Genomic DNA, 21,976 nt, shown 5'->3' on the forward strand with positions numbered 1-21,976 from the left:
ATTATAACTTACTCCATTTTTTATGTTTTTTTTTAAGAAAGACAGAAACATTTCCAGATAATAATAGCCAATTGAATTGCATCGAGTTTTCACATTTAGTATTTCATTTAGTTATATAATGACTCTGTGAGGTTAGATGAAAATGTTTATGTCCAGTGGACTCACATCTTCCATAAAGGCTAGGTTTTAAAGTCAGCATGTATGGCAAACGTTGGCTGCAGTCCAAATTTCTCTTCAAAATCCCTTTCCACATTATTCAGAGTATGCTCTGAAGACCAGCATCATGGGTATCACCCAGGAGATTGTGTAAAAGCAAAGTCTCAGCAAACTATTGAATCTACACCTACAATTTACAAGATTCTCAGGTGTCGGTATAGACATTAACATTTAAGAAGCACTGCCTGAAATTATTCACTAATCGTTATGACTTCAGCAGCTGAAAAGTCCAGAATTATTTACTTGGTTTACTCTTTGCATTTTTGCTGATGTTTCACTTTCCCCTTAGGATTGGAGGCCTGGCTTTAGGTTGAATAAGGAAAACAGGAAGAACAATTCCTTTTTCCTTCTCTTTCTCACTTCATCTACTCTTTTCTTCTGTAGAATTCATGCGACTCAATTAATGCTAGTTGAAAATACATGTATTGCAACTCTCCTGTTTTTATATGCTAGTGCAAAAAATGAACTGTCCATCTACTATGCTCCAAAGATGATGCTAGGTGAAGATACAAAAGCAAGGAGGAAAAAACAGTTCCCACTACCACAGAGCTTAGTGTTTGAAATGTCTAGTTGAAGATGGTGAGTGATTAGCAGACCTGCAAAGCATAGATATTACTGTGTTCTATTCAACTTAGTGTCCACTTACCAAATAACGCTAGTGAAGAACATTTTCTGTTAGGAATCCCTGTGAACTGACCATTTACTGTTGAGGCTAAGAGTGAGGTTGTCGAGTGAAGCTTCTACCACGAATTTAATTATTCTCCTCCCCTAACTCTTACTGAGACCAGGAGGGATGACATGAAGTAAAGACACATATCTCCTCTGTATGAGCTTCCAGAACCAGGCCTTCAATGGCCAAGGAAAATCAATGGCATTGGGAAAGAAAAGTATCTTCAGGGATGACTAGGTCAGTATGCCAGCAAAGTCCCTCTACTGCTATGCCAAAGTCTCTTGCTCATGCCAATCCCAAGCGTGTCTTGGGATGCTGCTGGTGCCAATTTCATATCTGATATCAGCACTCCTCAGGTATTCTAAACCATTTCATGCTTCTATTCCCTGTGGGAAAGAAGAGAAAAGGGTTTTATTTTCACTGCCTTCATGGGGTTTCATTGATTACACTTTCTGAGTGCTTGCTTTCTATTCTGTTAACAACTGTCTTGAAGAAGAAAAAAGCTTTTTCACTTCTGAAGGGAAGGAAGGAATCACCTATGAGATGAAAACTGATTACCTAATTCTAGGATCAGAATTTCTTCCTTATCTCTTAAAACTATATGCATTCCTGCCAGCTGTTTGCTGTCCTTAAAATGCCACAAGACATTGCTCAGTGTCCTTTTTCTCAACAATGCAAGGCAGATGTTTGGGGTTTGATGTCTTTCATCATTGTAGAAACGACACTTCCTGGTGGCTGTTATCCCTATACAATGGCTGTTGTATAATGATTTATCATGTTTAATCAGAAATTACAAGTTGCTTCCGAATAAAAGAACAAAGCACATATTATAGGATATTTATGACTAAATCTATTTACTATTTATGAAGAATCTAAAAGCATAGCAATCTTCTTCAAAGACAAACTGTCAAGCTTGAAAAACTCCAGCTGTTTAAAATTTCAAATCCTTAGCCAAGTGCGTGGTCCAGACTGAAGTACTCTATTGAATATATTTTTTTATAAAACAAAGCTGTTGAGGATAATTTTCTCTATTATGTATTTTCTCCACTACAATACAAGCTGAGGGCTTGGTGTTATTCCCTGGAGAACTGCTGGTGTTGAGATGCTTGGATCCTTTAATTCTACCCTCCACAGTCCTCCTGGTTATTGCTGAGACCACAGAAACATGGATGGTAGGGGCAGGTTTCTGTCTTGAGTTGAGGGACATTCACAAATTCACAGGGATGTGCCCTTGTTGAAAACAGATTTGTTTTTATCTGAACCAGAAGTTTTTTTAGAGGTTCCAAGGTAGGTGTGATCTTCGTTTTGAGTGATTCTTTTAAATAATAGTTGGAAAGTGATACCAATTACTGAACATCCATCCATACTGGGACCTTAGCTTGTGCCACCTTACCCAGTCTCGAGATAACTTGCTTACAGAGGGTATTCAATCTCTGCATTGAGAGATGAGGCAGTTGAGATGGGAAGATGTTGGTTTCAGAGCTATGCCATGTCTAACTCCAAAACCCATACCTCTGACCCTAGACTGGTTCTCCATTCAAAGAAGCGTTACTTGCTTCCTCTGGAATCAGATAACCTTTCTTAAGCAATCAAGTTATTCTTTTTATTCTATCTTCAAAACTATAAAGTGGGTTAGAAGGTTGAAACCACACTAGTTTCAAAATGGCAGTCTTGTAAAGAAGGCTAAGAAAATATTTTTTAAAATCTTTCCCGATGACATTTAAAGAACTCATTAGGAACCAAAACAAGCAGCAAAGGGAATAAAGCTGATTTTAAAAAGTTGATTGAATTGCACTGTTCAACATGGGAGGTAGAGTTCAAATTAGATAAATTTTAATCATAAAATTTCAGGTTTTAAAAAAGTGCAAACCATATTCTGTTTCACAAAAGTGACTTGTTTATTATAGAATATAGATGTGTAGATTTTTGTTTGTTTGTCTTCTTATTTATAAGAGAGCTGCTCTAAACACATATCCCTTAGTTTGAAATTGTGCTTATATAGAGAAGAATATTTCTATTTATTTCTATTGTTACCAAGTATCCACTAAGTATTTCTGCAGAGATGGTCTCTGTAAAGTTTACATAACTGTGTCCATACTTACACAATAATATGAGATCTGATGTCAGAAAACTAGGTGGTCAGTTTTTTCCCCCCAGATCCAGAAGCTTTCTTCCCTGAAATCAAACTTTGAGTTTTGAGCTTTAGGTCAAGGTTGACTGCATCCCAGGGACCACTGAGTGAAGTGGTTGCCTAAACTTTTGCATGTTCTTATAGATTACCTTTGCCATCTGTAGCTTTAGGATTTTTGAACATAGACTTTATAAAGTCTGAGAATGCATCCTCCTTCTCAGCTGAGAACTCAGAAGTGTGTAGAGTTTCTCACAGTACTTTCTGCCAATACTTCTGCAACTTATCTCTTCTGCTATTCCTCAGCTGTTAAAAAACCAAATGGCACCTTTCTCTTTATAGGGTACATTCCAACAGTCTTCAGAATAGAATTCCAGAATATTCACAGTTGAGTTCTGATATATTTCTTCTGCATTTCTCCAAGCGAACACATCAAATACTAGTCCAGTGGCACTCAACTAGGAGTAATTGTGCCCTCCGAAGACATTTGGCAATTTCTGGACATGTTTTTGATGCTCACAATTGTGAGGTGGAGATGCTTCTTATATTTAGTAGTATAGGTCAAGGATGATGCTAAATATCTTACAATAAAGAAGATAGCCTACTGGAAGAAAAAATTGCCTATAATATCAATACTATTGTGCTTGAGAATGCCTGTGGTTCAGTTATACTGAAAAAAAATTGATCTTTCTCAAACACACCATGTATCTGCCTACCACTGAAAGGTATTCCATTGATTAGAAGCATGGCTTCTGGGCCCAGATGTCCTGGACTTATGTCCAGGATTCTCTACTAATTAACTGTGTGACTTTGGGAAAGTTACTTAAAATCTCTGTGCCTGTTTCCTCATCTTCAAATAAACCAAATGATGTCTATCTCAGGAGGGTATACAATTAAATGAGTTAATACATATTAAGTAGTCAAAAAAATGGCTGGTACATGGGAAGTGCCCCATATGTACTAACCAGCATAGCTGCTGCCACCATGATTTCATACATTTAGCCTTTATTTGCCCTCTGCCTGAAACACCCTCTCCAATGTACTTTCTTCTCCAAATTATAGGTAGAATTTCCTCTTACAAATGGCTACCTTCATCTCTCTTCACATACTTTTAGTATGAGTCACTGTATGGTGCCTGGCAAGGGGTTATTTTTCTCTCTTTACCTGTGGATTGTAAATTCTTGGAGAGCTACAGCTTATTCTTTACATGCTGAGTCCCAGACAGTGGTAACCACACCATAAATTATGTTGATTGGTTTGGAGTCAGGCTCCATGATCGCCATTGCTAAGGCCAGTAGACAAAAGAAATAGTTACCTTCTCTCTTTATTTTCAGACTTGATCTGATCTGTTTAGTAAGCCTTACAAGGCTATTTGTTTGAACATAAGAAGCCTGGTTTTAAAATGGGCATTTGCAGTACCATTATAGCCCCTGCAATAATTGGTGGGACCTCTCAAATAGTTGGCACTGAAAAGCAAAAGCTAAACAGACCTGCAAGGTAGAATGTCCTTCTCTTCCCTCAGACACAGGACACTCATCTCCAGTCATGCCAGTCTTCTGGCATCTAGAATTAATAATTCACTCCTTCTTTTATAGCCATTATCTTGATTTTCCAGTCTGACTTGAGCTAGATAGGGTGATTCACTGCTGATGGTCATCTATGAGTAGAAGAAAACAAAGTATTTTTTTCACACTTCATTACAAATCTGAATTTTCTATAATGGAATAACTTACTATTGTCTCCTCGGCTTAAAATTAACTTAGTTCAAAGATATTACAGCCCTTTTTTTTTGAGTTGGAGTCTCACTCTGTTGCCCAGACTGGAGTGCAGTGGCGGCTCCCGCCCACCACAGCCTCGACCTGTCGGGCTCCGGCGATCCTTCCGCCTTAGCCTTCCGAGTAGCCGGACTTACAGGCATGCGCCACCACGCCCGACTGATTTTTTGATTTATTGTAGAGATGAGGTCTTGCTGCCCAGGCGGGTCTCAAACCCACGGGCTCAGGCAATTCACTCACCTCAGCCTCCCAAAGGCGCGGGATTACAGGCTGAGCCACCGAGCCCGGCATATTACAGCCCTTTAATGAGGAGATGCTGGGGTATAAAAGGATCAGGATGGGATCTATCTCTACTTCTGTTACAAATACCTGGGCAATTATTTTAACCTCTGAGTTTTAGTTTGTACTTCTATAAATGAGGATAATATCGCCTACCTCAGTAAGATGCCCTGCCCTGAAGATTAAATGAGACGCTAAATATACAAGCACATAATAAAGCAAAATGATAAAATCTTATATAAGGATGAGTTGACTATAATAGTTATTTGATGATGATGCAATTTTTAAAAAATTGGGTAAATTTTCTTTTTACTTTTTTTGAACTTCTAGACATAAACTCACTGATGTTGCTTTATTGACAACATTTAGAGATAAATATAATTAACTGCTTTTTTTCCTTAAGAAAAAATGTACAGCCTATATGCAAGTTCACAGAAAAATTAAAGATATAGTTCGTTCTTCCTCTGTCCCTTAGTTGGCCATTTTATAGCTTGAATTTTGTCTGGAATGAGCACCAGAGATATAGAAGGAAGTTTCTCTTTAGCTGTAGTGTACTCAAACCAGTTTGATAGAACTGGTGTGGGATGAAATATCTTATTCTGGTTCTTGTTCATAGCATTCCATGCTAGCTTCACAGTAAATGTATTCCCAGTATATAAATTGAGAGCAAGGACTCCTCTAGACAATGTATAACATTACTGATGGTTCATGATTCACATACAACTTCTGCTTATTGAAAACAACAGTAATCTTCAGCCCTTTGCCTCACTCTCTAACATTTATAAAGCAATTGCCAGACAACGATGCCAGCACTAACCATGCATCTGACAAATAAGACATGTCAATTGAGCTCTTTGAAGAAAACGACCAAGAATTTTCCAGCCAACACCAGAATCCCCAGATTGGCCAATATCATATGAAAAGTGCCTTGAAATGCTCTGTTTAAGGTTGCATGAAGGCTTCTGTTCATATCCTTGAAGATTTAAGTGGGCTTTACTGCTGTGGAGGAAAAATGACAGGGTGAGTGAATATGTACATTGCTTCCATTTAGGTGGTGATGAGGAAAACCATTCTCCTCTAGCTACAGAGCTCTGCTGTCATCATCCTCCATGTTCTGGCTGCAAACAAACTTGCCATCTTGCCTCTTTTTCAAGACTTATGTTCAACTGTAGAATCAATACATTCAGAGCATTGTAAATAGCATATGAAAGGAATTGTAGGAAACTTCTCAACTGAGAACATTTATTTTTTGTTAGCTTACAGTATTTATTGCACACTCCACAATGTAAACCACTTTTTACTAGAAGCTACAAAAGAAATGAGCCCCAACATTCTCAGAGACCACCTGTAGATTATTCTCATAGGCAATGGAGAGTGCTAAAAACAAAATATATCTCTTCCATAAAGGAAGTTCTTATTCTTCTTTTTACTTTCTCTAAGCTGGTTGAATTCAGTTTCATGTAACTTTTTATAATAATAGGAATGTTCCATATCTTATGGTATATATGGTAGCCACTAGCTACGTGTGCCTGTTGAGAACTTAATTTGGCTAAGGCAACTGAGAAGCAAATGGTTTTTTCTTAATTCTAATTAATTTAACTGTAAGTAGCCATGAGTAGCTAGTAGATATTGTATAGACTGACTGCTATAGCTCAGTTGGTGATAGTCACTAGGAGAAACAAATTATTTAGCATTATGTGATAGGCCAAGCATTGTGTTAAGCATTTTATATGTATTAACTCATTTAGTCCTAATAACAACCCCATGAAATAGTTACTAATAGTATATTCATTTTGCAGATGAGAAAACTGATGCACAGAGAATAAGCAACATGCCACATCATAATCTAGAGCATGGCAAATACATGGGCTTCAGCATCCTTAGTCTTAACCTGGGCATTACACTGCCTCTCCATGAGATCATGACTGATTTATTACCAGCAGTAGGTTCTGAAAGGTAACCCAACTGTTTTCACTACATGATTGGGCAAAAAAGCATGGAAAGCATATAAGAAAATGTAAAACCAGTGCTTTCTTTGTGGACTTCAGGACTACATAAATGCAACTTGCTCTACTGAGTAACTTGAAATGATTAGGTAAGACGTATCAACTCATTTTGCCTACAAAAACCCAGGACCTGTGACTCACTGGTTGCAGAAAAAAAGGAAATATTGATCCAGCTTCTTATTGAGTGTTGTCATGGAGATTCAGCTTTACACAAAGATGGTGCTGTTTTTCCGCTCCAGTTATAGAGCTCAGCAATTAGCTCTGGCTTTAATTAGTCTGTAATACCAGTCTGCGAGATCTCTTGAGGAAAGATCTTGACGTGGCTTCTGGAAGTACTAGCAGACAGAGATGACTTCCTGGGTACATGGTAGATGCCACTTGTGCAATATGCCCAAATAACTTTTTCAAAATCAATCATTTTAATATCCTGGGAAACACTTTGCTGATTACCATCTTACCAATTCCACACTGCATGTGTTCCTTATCAGGCAGACCTAAACAAAACAAAACGAAAAGTTTCCAAACCTGCATGTTCATCAGAATCACTGAAGAAGTTTGTTAAATACAAGTGACCTTTTGATGAACACCAAGTTAGGAGAAAAAAATGATTTAAATTAGACTAAGGTATAAACAAATGTATTTTAGAAGATTCCTTCTTGGCTAATTTGCTGCCATCCACAGGACTTTTAAAAGTGGTCCTTGATAGTTTCTAAAATATTTGAGCACTAACAGGGAGTAATAGAATGTTGAATTTAATATGCCTAGAGTCAGGAAATATGTGTTTTGTTATGAAATTAAATGAAAGTTAAATGTGTTTAAATGGGTTTCCTAGATAGTTCATTTGATAGTGCAGTGAAATTTTGACTTTAAGGCACTATTGCTCCAAAAATAATCAATACTAAATAGGTTGAAGACAAGACAGGAGATGCATTGATATTTCAATCTGAAAATCCTCCAGGTTTTTCCAGATAAAAAAATCAGATGCAGATGGATTGCTTGACACTCTCAAACTTTATTGTGTGTGGTACAGGAAGGGAATGGGTACAAGAGATAAAACAGAAGAGTATCAGCTCGGAATCCTCAAAATTCTTTCCTAGAGGAAATAGAAACAGAAAATCCAGTTAATGTAAGGTGAAATTATCATAATACTGATGATTAACATTTGAATAGCTACTGTGCCAGACTCTGTTCTAAGTGCTTTACCTTTATTAAGTTCTCGCAACTACAATATGAAGTTATGTTTTACAGATGAAGAAACTGAGACACACAGAGGTACTCTTTTTTAAAGAGCCAGAATTTTCCTGCTTAGTAAAAATGATAACATTTCACATGCTGATCTTTTATTTCATTTTCTTTCCCTGTAAATGGGAATGAGTGAGAAACCCTCATTAATATTACTATTCCTGCTGATCACCCAGAGTAGACCAAGAATTCAGTACCCAGTGTTGGGTCATAGTTGATCACAGTAGATCTCAGTGGGTATCTCTCCCTCATTTGGTAGCATTGACATCTTTTTGGGATTCCTAGACAAGATTCTAGTGGGTCAAGGTCTCAAGACATTGTTAGTGCAATTTCTTCAATTATTTTGAAATATTAAGAAAACATTGATGACATGTATGAGGGGTTCCCATGACTAAGCTCATACCAACTAGATAAAATATCTTTCATTTATTAAACTTGTGGGTGAGCTGAGCAGCAAAGCTTCTTCAGTATACTTTGAAGGATGCAGAAAGATACTTGCCTTGGACAATCACTTGACTATATGCCAGGACAGATGATCAGGTGCAGTTGCACTTTTCACCTGAATAAAACAAGAGCTCAAGTCTCAGTCTGGACTTTGGCAAACTAAAATGCAAATGAAATTTGCAAGCATGGCAAAAACAAGGGAAAGAGGAATTAAGTTCCTAGAACAAAAATGTAGCATTTTTCATGCTAACCCAAGGAGCCCAGCTTAATCAAATTTTCAGCTAACACTGATGATAATGACCCTGGTGGCCAGTTTTTTGTTTTGTTTTGTTTTTTGGGTTTTTTTTTTTTTTTTTTACAGAGCTTTGCTATGGCAGAGGCAAAGCAAGAAGGGCCAGGAGATGAAGCTATGGTGGGAATTCATTTTTTAGATTTTTGTTCTAGGGAGTTGCTATTTTTTTTTTATGCCAGCAAATCCTCTTCTGAGTTTAATCACCTTTGCTTATGTTCCCATGCCAAATTCGATCACTTTAAGCAGAGGTGGAGTCTGCTTATAGACAAAAGTATATGCAGACTCATGGTGTTAACCTGAGCAGGCTGCACTCAGCTCGGGATAACCAACAGATGTCAAATATGCTCCCTAATGGATTTTGATGAATTCCTAAGAATTAAACATTTCCAACTCTAGGAGACTATGTTCTCTGAAGCAAGAACTAGTCTTTAATTTTTCAGACGACCAAAATAATCCAAGAAAAAGTGAAATTGCATCAAGTGGTCTTATCATTTGTAATACCATTAAGAAAGAAAGGTGAGTGCATCTCATTCCAAAATGGCCCTGAAGTCAAATTGTTTTTTGCCTTGCAACCCTGAAGAGTCTATCTAATCTAGGAAGTTGAGAGCCTCTAGAGTTAACTGATGAGAACAATAAATGCTGATTAGATAGAAGATGTAGACTGAAACATTTTGTCCTATTACATTCAATTTTAGAAAAGTTCATTAAAAAGACCTCTAGCCACAACACCTTAATACAAATGTCCACTTTGCTACCCATTGGTGTATGTGATTGGAAGTTACTTTACTGCTGTAAACCTTTGTTTCTCCATCTGTCAAGTGGGGACAATAACACTTGCCTTAGTGGATGGTTGGGCAATTCATAAACTCTGCAACAATTGGGGTAATATAATGAAATTATTATAATCATCATAGTTAGCATTATTATTATTATGAAATTGCTGCAAAAGACCATGATAGACCCTTTGAAGACTGATATGAATGAGCCTAGGTCATCCAGGGAGTTCTATATTTGATATAAGTGTACTAAATACCAAACTTCAAATGATCAAGGAAGATCTCTGAGACGTTCTGTTAATTGTTTTTGTTCTAGTATACTGACCTCAAAAATGAATCAAATTTGTTTTTGTGAACTAAGATTGAGGGGACTCTGTTCCAATCAGTCACTATTCTATCACTCAAGACATACTCCAAAAGAGTTATTTGTACTTAAAAGGCTCTTCAGCTTGCCAGTCAACCTGTGGTTACCTATCGAACTTAGTCACAGGGAGAGTTTCATATAGCAGGTGGTATGAGCCTATCTATCCCACAGAAGACTTGCTGAATGACTAATATCCTTCTCTGTCAATTTTACCAGGTCAAAGACTATTAATGTCCCATGAAAAGACCACAATGACCCATCTAAAAAATAGAGCTCATTGTACCTAGAGAAAAGATTGCCTGATTCACTGGCAATCTAAATATCATGTCTTCTAACACTGATAGTTTGTGATAAACGACAACAAAAAAAGTAACCAAAATGACAACACAAAGAAAAGCAAATTAAAGTGGAATGTGGAAAGATAAGCAGAGACCAACAATTTAACCTTTTGTTCTCTGATATATACACAGCCCTTACAAAGAAAGGCTTCCATATACAGAATTTCATGCCATCTCCATGACATCCCATCAAGATAAGCTTGTTTCCATTTCACACAGAGGAAACTTAAGGTTGAATAGGACAGACTTATCTACAATCACAGAGATCCATTAGGTGATGAAGCTTATGCTACCCCAAGTATCAGAGTCAGGTAGGAATCTCAGTCCATTTTTCCTTATTCTTGGCCAGAGAATAAGCACATGCAAAGTTATAATCAATACTTGAACTAACACTTACAGAAAGTGGAGTTGTGGATTCATATCATGTTTTCCTAACTGTTTGGGTCAGCTTGGAAAGAATAAACTTTGGAGACATTTTCTCAATTCTCCTTGTACAAGCTTAGGTCCTCAGAGGTTATTCTGAAAGAGGGCAGAGATATAAAGGTCATTCAAAACTATTCTTCAACTAGAAAATAAAAAATAATGAGAATAGTCATGTAGATCATAAAGAGAAATAATGATTACCTTTGATTCCTAGAGAAAGTTAATTTAAAATGCATCCAACTTCCATCGTACAGCCAAAAAGAAAAAAAAATCTGCAAAGTTGAGATACATCTTTAGTAGGAGGGAACAAGAGTCGCCATCACTTGAATACTGGAAAGATGTTCATTCACAATAATTGGTGGAAAGGAAGATTTCAGAGATTAACTGACCTTGGTTTAGGATACATACTTTTTTCTTTTAAAATGCAAATTATACTTGGGGGACTAGAAAGACAAGTTCTGACCTGAATGACAATCTCCAAGAAAATACACTCAATAATCAAATCACCAATATAATTAATTTTATTTTTATTTTTACCAAATTGAAATCTGTGACTATTTAAAACAAGTGCTTATGATCCATTTCCAGTGAAAACCTTTTAAATGTGTGCACCCTTTGAACAAAACATGGTTTAGCTATCCATAGTTCTTGAAAAAAAAGAAATAGGCATAAAACTTGGTTGGTTGGTTTATACATGGGTTTAGTGCATCAAGAGAGATTAATTATAAAAGTCCAGATGTAGTATTGATAGCCATTTTAGGAGTTGTACATACAAACTGGAACATATTTTTGAAACCAGCATCAAAGTAAAACACTGTCTTTTAGAGTGGTCTTTGTGACCCTTAGAGGTTTTACCTGGAAAAAATAATTCCACCTGCTGCAGTTGTAGGGTTGATATTTTCTTATTATTAATACATATTCACTTATAAATATTTACTGTGCACCTAGCAGGTTCAGGGTAAAAAGAGAAGCCTTTGGTATGTGAGGTATTATACTCCACTCATTCCACAGTTTCTGAGAACCTTAGTATTTTCTAGGCCCTGTATTTAAAGGCAAAAAGATAATGGGAACTCAGTCTTTTTACCCTCAGGCTACTTCCTGTGTTTCATCCCCTGAAATTATCTCCCTCAAAATCCAATATGTCAGAACTGCCTTCTAGTTCCAGCATGTACTATATTCATTTGTACTCCAGGTTCTTTGTTCATACTTTTTTCCTACCTTGAGTGCCTTTCTTTATATGGTTGCCTTAACTTTGAAGACCAGCTCAAACAAAACCTCCTTGGTGATGCTTTCCGTGTATAGCATGATAGCATTTGGTACATACCTCTACCAAGAGCTCCTGCCACCCTGAATTATAATTGCTTACCTTTGAGCTTGCCATTAGATCTGAGCTCTCTGAAGGCATTGTCCACTGCTGTCCCCCGTTCCTAGTCAGTTCAGGCCTGGCCAAGAGGAGAGATGCTCGGCAAGCATTTCTTTGAATGACCCAACTTAAAAATAACAGTTCATAAATCTTGACCAGGCAGGGAAGTGCAATGCTTAAATGTAAAAGTTGACCTCGTTTTCATGATTTGGGGTATGTATATCTCATTTATGCTAAGAACTAGTAGAAACACTAGCCATATGAACTTTTATTTCATTCTTTATGTTAAACTCAAGTTGCAGAACAAAGATGGCAAATATTAACTGGTTTTTGAAAATATGCTGAGATATCAAACCTCGATGAGAGAAATGATGGTGTTTCACAGAGCTCTTAGGCGGAGAGAAATATGCCAGAAAGATTTATAGCTGCATTTATTTCCAAGGTGATTCAATGTCAAAGGTCAGATAACATATATTCTGTGCTATGCTATATTTATAGTGTTTCAAAGTGAATTGTAAGTGGATATGGTCTCCAGTTAGAGCAGAGATATCACATTTAATGTCAAAGAATCAGAGTCTAAACATGATACAAAAACTTGCATTGCATAGTTACAAAAAGCTTAAAACTGCCAAATAATCTTATTGCAGTAATTGTAAGAAATCATGTTTTAATTTAAATATATGAGATTATATACCTTATAATAAAATTAACGAGATGTCAATAATATTATAATCTGTTTATTTACTCATGAGAACAAAGCTTTGTAAAAATGTGACTCAGGCTTTTATATGTACAAACTTGCAAGGCTGAATTATACTTTTAAAGTTTTAAAATCAAAACGCCATCCTATGGCATGAAAATTTACCTCCTAACAAAACTTGTTTCCTGATCTGATGATGATGCCAGATTAATTGTGCTTTTAAAAAAATGTTACTTTTCAAAATATGCCATTAGATTGATAACACTTTGCAGAATTTAAAAATGTATAAACATTCAGTTTATATAAGATGCTGGAAGTATTGGTTCTGCTGATATCTGGCCTATAGCATTTGTCACAGGAGAGTGCTTTTAAAAAGAAGCATTATATGGAATGCATTTTCAAACCAGGTTGGGTTTTGTTCTATCTGAATTTGAACCTACTTCCTTCAACTCCCTACAAGAGAGTTTTGATTTGCTGTATATAGTATGCCTTTGTTGGGACATGGCAACTGACATTGATGTATAATAGCACAGTAGTATAAAAGTTTACTCTTGAAACTATAGTTTTCTCTTTACTGTTTTGTCTCCCAGAAAGCAATCACAAAGAAATAAATTTGAACACACATTAAATGATTGTTTTTTACCACTGGTCTCCCAACTTTACCAGTTTCACTTTTGAACAAAGTGAATCACCCACTCTTAGAATTAGTATAACAAAAAACAATTTCCAATCACAATTATTTAAGTAGTTATATAGTTATATCAATCATTAATTTGTAAAGCACATCTAAATTAGTCAGAAAAAAAAGACCAAATAGAAATACTATTTGTATTAGAATACCATTGTAAAAACAAAGATGGAAAGAAACATAACAATAAACTGATAAAAATTCCATGATGTAAATGTAGGAAAGAGAAGGGCCAGTCCACATTACTAAGCAATATTTTTTATTCTTCCCATGATATGACCTCACTGCTTACTCTCTTGGAATCATTCTAATCAAAATCTTTGAAGCAATACAATTCTAGCAAAAAGTTTGGATGTATTTCTAAACAGCACAACCTAAAGTTATTTTTTAACTGAAAGATTGACTTAAAATATTTTCATCTGACTCCTTTAAACCAAAAGTCATCAACTTAGAAAGGAGCAAAAGAGAATTTTTAATGGATTGAGATTAAATCTATCATTTTCACCCAGGGAAAATTCCTTCTCATTTATTCTCAGGCAGTCTCATGTTAAAAAAAGACTATTAAAATGATGAGCTGCAGTGTTTTGACAAGCACTTGTACTGCAAAAAGTTGAAATCTCACTGGAATACAGTTATATATTCACTGGTAGAAAAGAATGCCCTATTTAAAAACTAGGACAGATCATGTTGATATGGAAAAAGGAAATAACTATGTGAACAATACATCCTAAATTAAAGACCAAGTTGCTAGCGTCCATCTAAAATCAACAGGAAAGGTAATTACTCTTTGAAAGTACCCTTGTCCTGTCTTATAGTGCTAAATGGAGAGAGAGAGAGAGAGAGAGAGAGAGAGAGAGAGAGAGAGAGAGAGAGAGAGAAGGAGAGAAGGAGAGAGACAGAACAAGATATTTTATATATATAATATATATATATATTATATATATATATATATATTTTTTTTTTAATTTTTATTTTGTTGGAGTCTCACTCGGTGGCCCAGACTGGAGTGCAGTGGCCACTCCCAGCCACTGCAGCCTCAACCAGCTGGGCTCTGGCGATCCTTTCGCCTCAGCCTTCCGAGTAGCCGGAATTACAGGCACGCGCTACCACGCCCGGCTGATTTTTTGATTTATTGTAGAAATGAGGTCTTGCTGCCCAGGTGGGTCTCGAACCCACAGGCTCAGGCAATCCACTCACCTCAGCCTCCCAAAGGCGCGGGATTACAGGCTGAGCCACCGAGTCCGGCTTTTTTTTTTTTTTGAGTTGGAGTCTCACTCTGTCGCCCAGACTGGAGTGCAGTGGCCGTTCCCGGCCACCGCAGCCTCGACCTGCTGGGCTCTGGTGATCCTTCCGCCTCAGCCTTCCAAGTAGCTGGAATTACAGGCATGCGCTACCACGCCCAGCTGATTTTTTGATTTATTGTAGAGATGAGGTCTTACTGCCCAGGCGGGTCTCGAACCCACGGGCTCAGGCAATCCACTCACCTTAGCCTCCCAAAGGTGCGGGATTACAGGCTGAGCCACCAAGCCCGGCGTAAGATATTATTTGTATTCAAAATACTATTATAGAAACAAAGTTGGGAAAAAACAGAGCAATGATCTGATAAAAGTTTCATGGTATCAACATAGGAAAGAGAAAGACCAGTTCACATTATTAAGCAATATATTTCTTTGCTGCAAATAAGGAATGAAGACATGCTCTTGGAATTAAGATGGTAAGGCCATACAGGTTTTTTTTTTTTTTTTCCTTTTGAATAGATGTATTTCTGGGAATGTATACATTTTCTTGAATGTATTTAATAAAAATAAACCATAGCAAACATTTTTACTATCCTTGTAAAACATCCTCTTTCTTTCCCTGTAAGTTTTCCATGTTGTCTTCCAAAACCAGAGAGGGAAAACATACATTGAGAAATAGCTTCTCACCACTAGTGGTTTAACAGTAGGGTTTGTGTCAGAGTGATCAGTCCAATTCTCTGCAGTTATTGACCAGTTGCTTAGAAAAGACAAATGTGTACACACTCATAAATATGTTTTCCAGACCAGAAAATAAACCAGGCATGTGACAAATGGCAGCTGCTGTCATTAAGCTTATCACATAGATAGATCATCTTTGAAAATGCATTTCTTCATATAGATAGATTTACAGGTAATCATGCACAGTTTTCATGGAAACATTTCTAATTCTCAGTGTAGACAAGAACACATAGATAAATAAAAATTAGATTGTTTTCTTACCTTTTGGAAAGCAGTCAAAAGCTATACTGTTGGTGGAATAGTGTACCAAGTAACAGACTTTTGTACACTCTTTCTTACTGGTGGTATACAGTCTACAGGAAAAGTAAATATATAGGTATGTATAAAATAAATGTGCATACAATATTCCTTTTTATTATTATTATTATTTTCTTTTTGGAACTGAGGCTGCGATAGAGACCATAGACATTATGCCCACTCTTTCAGTGGGTTTAATTGCTTTTGGTATACCAGTTACCTCAATTCAGGTACCTCTGAACATGGGAGTACTGTTGCCTCTTGGGATAAGGCAGTTGGGTTTGACTTCCTTAAATTGGAGCAGTTGAGGGAACCAGCCCAAACAGCTTATCTATCTATTTAGAACATTATTTTCTTCCTGTTGTCATCCCTTTTTTTTCAGCCTAGTCCAGTCATGCTGACCAGCCAGTGTGATTAGTCCAGGAGGATGAAACAAGTAACATAATGTTGAAAATGTTAGGAATTCAAACACATGAAGAAGCAAAACAAAACAAGAACTATAACAAATTAACACAGCACGGGAGTATGTTCCAGAGTTTCTAGGCATAATTATTTGTGTACAGTTTGGTGCCCACATCCATTTTCCAGCAGTATGAGCTTTTATTTTTTTATTTTTTATTTCTATGAGATAAAGTCTTGCTCTGTTGCTCAGGCTGGAGTGCAGTTGAATAATCATAGCTCACTGCAGCCTCAAACTCCTGGACTCAAGGAATCCTCCAGCTTTGCTTGGAAGACAGGCATACATCACCATTTTTAAGAATTTTTTTTTTTTTGGCGGGGTGGAGAAAGGGTCTTGCTATGTTGCCCAGGTTGGTCTCGAACTCCTGGGCTCAAGTGATCCTACCATCTCGTCCTCCCAAAATATTAGAATTACAAGTGTGAGCCACTGTGCACCTGGTTTTTTTTTTTTTTTAATGAAATACCTCTTTACATTGACAATTCTACTATGTTATATAGCGATTTCTTTCCTTTAGAATAGCACAAGTTTTTATTTGTACAATTTCCTTACAGTAGACGCAAAAATGGTAGTAAAAGCAAAGTAGCATCAGAATATAAACTTATATTTAAAATACTTTATTATATTTTAAGTGCAAATTGTTCATCTAATATGTGCTTCACCATACAATGTCTTTATTGGCTTAAACCAATCTGTTACATGGTATATGCCCAATCTTTATCTCTGAGTCAGTTTATCAGTCATATATCCCCATATCTAGGAAGGAGGTATGTCCTTCACTGCCCACCTGCCTGCCATCTCTAGTTGCTATTGATCTTTCAGAGTAAACTCTTTGCCTCTAGCTAAGGTACTTGAAGTATTTCTCTGCATTGCCTGGGAGGCACTGGCTTAGAAAATGGATGGTAGCTTAGAACAAAGGTAGCTCAGGGCCTCTCTTCCCTACACACTGTGATCCTTTGCCAAGGAAAGTAGGAGACAGAGAAAAATTCACAGAGCATCTTCTGGTTATGACCATTCTTGCTGAGGAAAGCTGCAGTTCTTGACTACCCATCCCAATAAAGCCATGCTGCTCTTAGGTAATATTATCCATTCAACTTGAAAAGGATCATAGTGGCCATCAAAAAGCCATAGCCCAAGCATAACCATTGACCTCCTGTTTATCTGGCATCTACAAGTATGCCATGACCATACATCTGCCAAATGAACTGCAGAAAAAATTCAGGAAAACATGCCAAACTCAGGATGCAGGTGGGAGAAACAGAGTTTGAGGTGTTCTTCTTAGAAAGGAATGTTGAGAAGGCATCATCTTGGCCAGATCTAAAGCTATCAAAATGAGGTCAAGCTTTTTTGAACCTCTGGCAACAGAAGTCTTATATGTAGAAAATAAAAATCCAGTAAGTAGCTGATCACACCCCGTGCCGTCTGAGCTTGCTGTTTTTCAATCTCTGAATGCAGAGACCAGCGAGTATTGGCTCAACTTTGAATATTTGTCAGATATATTAAGATTTTGAGAAGCTTTAGTTTTTGTTTATTCCATACAGAAAGGGATTTTGCTTTCAAACAGTATAATTTTAGCTAAAGAAACAACCTAAGAGGATAATTGAAATTCTGGGGGAAAAAAAAAAAAAAGGCCGTGCTGGGGCAGTTTTAATGTGTGCCCATATTAAGCCAACAAGCAAATTCATTTTTATGTAGACATGTAGTTGCAGTGTGGAGTTGGGTGAGTAGGAGCATGCACGCACCAGATGGCAAACTGCAATGATGGAGCAGAGCTAATAAAAATGAAAACGCTGAAGATTGAAATACATTGAGACTAAGTGTTTAGAGCAACAATGAATAAGAGGATATTTCTGTTCCACTGTTTACTTTGTAGTTCATACTCTAAACTCAACTTTCTCCCAGATACTCTTCCCCAGAAGATATTGTACAGAATTTGACCATTGGAGAGATACATTTTGCTTTCAAGCACTTGGTCTGTCTTTTGGTTTGTTTTTAACCAGACAGTTTAAATTCAACAAAAAACCCCATTGTCTCTGTTACCAAAGTTCATATACTGGGGATAGTTTGAGTTATATCTGATATTAAACAGAATATGATGTATTCTAGCATATAACAGTCATGTCTATGTTTATTAACTGAATTTTTCACTATAACTTTTCTCCTACATACCTACATACATTTTTTCATTGCTGGGGACTGGTTTTCCAAATTGCTGTCTATGATGTCACATCTTCCATATTAGTGGCTTCTATTAGAATCATTTTAGATGACTATTTGTATACAAGTGTTTTCTTCTTTTAAGTTGAATTTGTCCCAGATAAGTATTAATGCAATACTGGGAGGTGTATCTAATGTAGACTCGGATTGAGTGCCCTAGAATGAAATTCTTGCAAATTTCTAGAGTTACACTGTCTACTACAGCAAATGTAGCCACAAAGGTCTGTTTAAATTTAATTATTCAAAACAAAGTAAAACAAAAAAATGTTTTTCCTCAGTTGAGTAGCCATACTTCAAGTATTCAACAACCTCATGTGTCGGTGTTTACTGTATTAGACAGCAGGATACAGAATATTACTATCATTGCAGAAAGTTCTACCGGACAACTTTTGTGCAAATAAGATCTTTGGATTCCTCTTTGGAACCTTGAAGAGCTGGGTCATCAGAAACCCCAATGTTTGGAGGTACATGAATCTCCTCCTGTGCTTTAGTAGATACCTAGTCAATGTTTTTAGGGTATTTTAGGGAGTGTCTACACATACCAAAAGAGCTAATGCAATTTTAAAAAATCTTCCAGACTGGTTGTGAGACAAAGGCTGTATTTGATTTCTTTTCTTTAATTTTTTGTTTTCTCAACTGTTTATCTTGGCTCTATGTAGACACTAGAACAACAACAACAACAAACCAACAAACTAACAAAACATTTTCAAGGAAATACACCAAATGAATTCCAAATGGAATCACTGTTATTGAAATAGCATAATTTTTAAGTTAGTAATGAGACCTCTACCTGGGCAGCCATCTTTGAGCTCAGGTTACTTCTGTCTTTGCAGATAACACAACATGCAATTATACATCTTGCTTCATGTTTAACTAAAACATTTTCCACCAAATATCATTATACTTTATTTATACAAACTGTATTACCAAATCAGGAAGCCAAAAGAGCAATTTCTGCATTGGAATTTTGATATGCCATGCATCTTCTAGAGGAAGAAAGAGGAACAATCATGGGTTTAGGAGTCAGACCTGGGGTTTAGCCCAACCTCTATGACTAGATGGCAAGATGTGTAACTTTGGTAATGTCACTTAATCTTGTGAAATCTAAGTTTCTTCAGTTAGATGAGAATAATAATATCTACCTACAGACTTAGGGAATGAACAAGATCTTTCTCACAAAGCATTCTGCATAATGCCTGTTTCAAAGGGGACCCAAAATTAGTTATTAGTATTAATTTTAGTGTTAGCATTTTAACAATTACTATAATATCCCAAAAAGCCTTAGCAAAAGTTGGACCTAGTCATTAAAACTTAGCAACAGTAGAAATGTATTTTGAATAGTAGAAACATTTTAAATGTATAGTATTGAGTTGTCCAAATTCTAAATTTCTAACTTAGTCTTTTTTTTTTCTTCAGACAAATTGACTTCCAACTGTGTTTTCTGCTTAATGATTCTGGACAGTATCTAGTTAAGTGTGTGTGTGAGTATGTTTGTGTGTGTGTATATATACAAGCTGCAGGATAATGATTTCATGAAATACAAATTTGATATGAAGTTGCATTATAAAAATATTAAAAGTATAAATATACAGGTATATTCATCAATACAAGTAGAGATATAATAGATGCACACATATGTTTATGGAAATAACTCTCTCAGGTAATCAGTTTTATCTCTCATGGTGTTTAATCAATATTTAACTGAAAAATGCTTAATGAACCACAGTGAAATTTGTCTTTAAGCCAAGCCTTTTGCCTCTTCATGAATGTAAGAAAATTGACATTTAACTAATATATTATTTTCAGCTCACAACTGAAATATAATGTGCTATGAATGATTTAATGGATAACCTGAAACCCTTTCTACCTTAAAAACAGGAAGTATCATGAACACTTGAATCTGTCTCATTCTTTATGCAACTGTCAAAATTTTCTGGGAAAATAAATCCTAAAACTAGTATTTGTAAACTGAAATTTACTCTTATCACCAAATTGTTTGTATGGGGATACTAAATTAGCAGTTAGCATTTGGAAATTCTTTACATTTAACCTCTCAGCTGGTCTTGTGTTATTTACAAAGCCTGTCTATTTTATTTGGGGTCATTTGCAGGCATGACCAAATGCTCCCAGGGTGCTACAGTTATGCCACACAGCATCTCCAGTCTAATATTTTTTAATTTAATTCCATTCTTGTAGTTTTGACTTTCAGGGTAAAACTTCTGCAATGGTGTGGTAGATGTTTTTCCTACATGGTAATATCACTAACATGGTAGTGCCTGGTCCTGTGTACTTGGATGAAGGTTTGACAGCTTTATCCAATATTTTATGTTTTTGCTTCTAGAAGACTTACTAAGTAAAAAATGACTTTCTGTGTATTCATGTGCCAGTAAAAAGAAGCTATAAAATTCTTAAATATTCCAGTTTTATTTCTACTGATACAGTTCATGAGGTATGGGAGTTTCCCTAACAGATATGGGTTTCCTAATAAGAAGTTATTTCCCTAACAGAAAGTTGTGCTCCTAGCAGGTAGAGTGCAAGAAAGGTGGTTCACAACCTGATTGACATGTTTGTGTCAATAGTAGGGTTCAGTACCAAAAGATAAGAAGCAAGAGAAAGGGCAGCCTTCACACTGCTGAAGTTGAGTCTCTCAAAGCTTCTTTCCAACAGGGAGTGCAAAGAAAATGGCAGGAATGAGTCAAACTCAAAAGAGCAGAAGTTAGTATTCACCAAGGCAACCCGGTTCATAAAATAAGAACAGTAACAATAGTTCTACAAAAACAGGCAAGCACACACCACATTTTCTAGAGCTTCCTGAAGCAGGATGAGAAGATGGAAGGAAAGGAGAGTACTTACTGTTTGGGTCTACGTTTTCACAGAGTTCTGTCTTTGCCTCACCGTTGGGTCTGTCACTGGGTTTGTGTGACAGCCGCGATGACATGGTGGCTGCTGTGACTACTGCCTTGAAGCTTCGCTTCCGTTTCTGGACATTGAGTTCAGGGTGGAAAATGATGATGTACACTTTCGGCATGTATAGCATCCCCAGCGCCACTGATGCACTTAGGTTCATGGAGATTGTAAGTGTGGTAGTTTGTATGTAGAGCTAGGAGACACAACACACAAGGCACTATTACAAATAAAATGACTGCAGAGGGAGTCTGAATACTTAAAGCGATGTCAAGAATGACTATGGCTAAGAGGAAACAAAGCAATCTCTAGAGCATTCTGATAAAAAACAAGAGACAGAATGCACACTCACTAGCGAGTTTATGCACATATTCATTGATTGAATACCATTAAATCCATGCACAAGCATGGCTGGAAAAGT

At 36.6% G+C, this 21,976-nt stretch overlaps 1 long non-coding RNA gene across 2 annotated transcripts in view; it reads right to left on the minus strand.

The window, feature by feature from the left end:
- Positions 1-21,753, minus strand: part of LOC103257960 — a 61,177-nt gene extending 39,424 nt beyond the window's left edge. The window contains exons 1-2 of one of the 2 annotated variants that reach the window (XR_002481836.1): positions 21,505-21,753; positions 15,942-16,033 (exon numbers count right to left, since the gene is read on the minus strand). This is a non-coding gene — a long non-coding RNA (uncharacterized LOC103257960). The remainder of the gene's footprint in view (positions 1-15,941; positions 16,034-21,504) is intronic. The other variant, XR_002481837.1, reaches the window with a different exon arrangement.
- Positions 21,754-21,976: the final 223 nt, after the last annotated feature.

This window comes from Carlito syrichta, unplaced genomic scaffold (genome assembly GCF_000164805.1).
Source record: "Carlito syrichta isolate Samal-C Ts95f unplaced genomic scaffold, Tarsius_syrichta-2.0.1 Scaffold301911, whole genome shotgun sequence".
NCBI lineage: Eukaryota > Metazoa > Chordata > Mammalia > Primates > Tarsiidae > Carlito > Carlito syrichta.